A 3,000-nucleotide genomic window follows, 5' to 3' on the forward strand; every position below is an offset into this window, starting at 1 on the left:
ACCGAGCTAACCTCAAAATACATGTTTAAAAGTGTCAAATCTCTCGAAAATACAGTTGGTGGGTTGTGGTGTTTCCTATATTTGTAGGGGGGTGGGGGTGGCTGTGGGGTGGAGGGTAGTCCGTTTAGCGTCCAATCGACTCGGGATACTTATAAGATACTACCATGATTTTTTCTGATTTTTTGGTCCAAAAATAAATTAGGCCAAAAACCGGCCTTACCGACCCTCACCCTTTGCTTAGCACGCTAGGGCTTATATTTATGCTTTTTTTTTACATTTATTTATCAATATACACAGAAAAGATTCTTTTGTAATTTTTTAAATAATTTTATTTACGCGTTTGCATTTATTTATGTGGTAAAAAATTACAAATCTGAAGGTGGATATTTCACAAATAGGATATCCTAAAAAAACTCAATGTGTCTTCTTGATAACGCACCTTCAAAAATAGTTCCATTTTGTCAAAAAATGCAAACTCTTTCCCCTTTGCCCCTATTCTTCCCTTTTGCGAAATTTCTCGTTGAAAGTTAATGATTTTAAATTAAAAAGCCTCCTACTGTATTATTGGTTTTAAATTTATATCTTTCGACTAAAAACTCTACTTCTTGTTTAAATTTGTTCAACTCAAAAGCTAACACGCATCAGGACAAAAGTTAGAGCAATCATCCCTGACACACCCGTTGAACCAAATGACAAAATTCCAGGGACATTTTTGGTCCTTTGCCGTTGACTCAAAAAGGAAACGAATAAATTTTAACGATTTAGGATATGTCAACAAAATACCTGCTTTTGATTCCGATAAAAAACGTACAGGCAGAATCGATAATCAAATAACTCTTTGATTGCTACATTTATATTTTTTCATCCCCGAAACATATTTTAACTGATCAAGGAAGTACCTTCGTTTGCGAACTGATTCAAACTTTTGAAAATCTTTTCAAAATTAAACACATTAAAACAACCGCTTTCCATCCACAAAGCAATGGATCACTGGAAAGAACACACTCTGTCGTAAAAGATTTAATAAAAACCGCTATAGAAGAAAATCAAACTGACTGGGATGAAAACCTCAAAATTATTGCAATGGCATACAATACAGCAGTGCACAAAGGAACTGGCTTTTCGCCATTCGAACTTTATTCCATCATTAAAGTACAAAGAACTGGTTTCTCTTTGGAAAAAACGACATGAAAAATATTTATGCCAAGTAAAAGAAAAAATTGAAAAATTAAAGCAAAAATTCAAAGAAAAACAAGATGCTAGAATTGTTGTCCCATAAGATATTTTTAAACCCGGCGACCTTGTTTGAATCCACAATGATTCAAAACAAAATAAATTGGGCAAAGAATGGAAGGGTCCTTTCCCAGTGATTGAAAAGGCAAACAATATCGATTATTTTCCCAGTAGGTACAAAATTTGGTGACGTCTTTACGACATCGTTACGACATCTTTACGAAAACTTTACGACATCCTATGTCCAAGCCGTTACAGTGTCTTTACGATATCGTAAAGACATCGTCAGATCATACGACATATTTACGATATCGTAAAGATGACTGAACGACATGGACATAGGATGTCGTAAAGTTGTCGTAAATATGTCGTAACGATGTCGTAAAGACGTCGCCAAATTTTGTGCCCACTGGGTTGTTCTCGTAAAAGGAGGACGTTACCTTATCCACACAAGCCGTCTAAAAGTATTTCATTCTTAACTGTCTACAGAGCGAATATGAAGATTTGAAATAGGAATAGTAATTATTAATAAAAGGTTGCTATATTCAAATAAAATTCCCCTTCTAGAATCCGATACTTTCTCACTTTTCCGACTAATCCCTATTCCCAAGAAAATAGGAAATGTCTTTCTTGCTGCAATACCTAAACATGAATTTTTAATTGTTAATGAACAAAAAAAGCTTGTAAGTACCAACTGACGGAGAAAGTATCAACTGCTGTAAAAATCTCGACGTTCATAAAATATGTAAACGCAATCAACCATCATATCTGATATCAGAAGCCCAAACCTGCCCCAATCAAATTATAAGATCCAGCGTTAAAAGTCTTGATTAAATTAATAATTCATTAAATAAAATTAAACGAGAGCGAAGAACTCGTGCTTGGTCCGAAAAAGTAACCGAAATTTTATCGTATATCGGGTAAACATCAATAGGTTTAGTTTGAATTTACACTTTTTACAAATGCGGCTCTGCAATTTAAAAAAAAAAATATGCCCAAAGTCGGTATCAACCTATTTTGCGTCAAAAATAGGATATAAAATATTAACCCACAACCAGTTTTAAAGTACGTTTGTCAAACACCAGCGAATGTGCATCGCTTGCACCTCAGCAGCCCCTACTTGGTGGCTAATGACACTTCGAATCGGCTCATCGATGCCTGAGTGGACATTAATGCTTGAATTGTTATATTGGAAAGTCTGTTCTACGGCCATACTTCCAAATTTACAATAAAAAAGTTTTAATCACAAGTTTATATTTATACTTCTATTTCCCCGTCGTAGTTGATAATTGTTTTGTTAAAGATTCGACTAATTGGTTTAAAAGTCATCTTTATAGATCAAAAATTCAACTGTGTGATGACATTTAATTCTTTTGATAAAAATTGTACTATTCTGTTAAAAATTGTACTATTTTACAAAACTAATTTTATTTGTTTATAAACTCCACCGCTTTGTTAAAAATTCAGCAAAATATTTTAGCAGAAAATGTCTTGATTAGAAATTCGACAATTTAAAGAGAAATTAAACTGTTCATGGTTGAAGTTAACTCTTTTTTCTTTGAAAATGCCACCATTGCGTGAAAAATTGTTATTTGTAATTTAAAAATTCAACGATTTGATAGAAATTCGTCTAGTTTTACTTCGTGTTGAACTATTTGGTTGTGAAGGGAACTGTTTGTTCTCATTTTATCTAATCTAATTTTTATTATTATTTTTATAAAAATAAAAAATTAGTTGAATCTTTATTCAAAAAGATTTCAATTGACT

The 3,000-nt window shown here is 32.8% G+C and overlaps 1 protein-coding gene across 1 annotated transcript in view; it reads right to left on the reverse strand.

The window, feature by feature from the left end:
* LOC117169994 (limbic system-associated membrane protein-like) overlaps positions 1-3,000 on the reverse strand; it is a 179,821-nt gene that overhangs the window by 56,111 nt on the left and 120,710 nt on the right. The window lies entirely within an intron of this gene.

This window comes from Belonocnema kinseyi, chromosome 1 (assembly GCF_010883055.1).
Source record: "Belonocnema kinseyi isolate 2016_QV_RU_SX_M_011 chromosome 1, B_treatae_v1, whole genome shotgun sequence".
NCBI lineage: Eukaryota > Metazoa > Arthropoda > Insecta > Hymenoptera > Cynipidae > Belonocnema > Belonocnema kinseyi.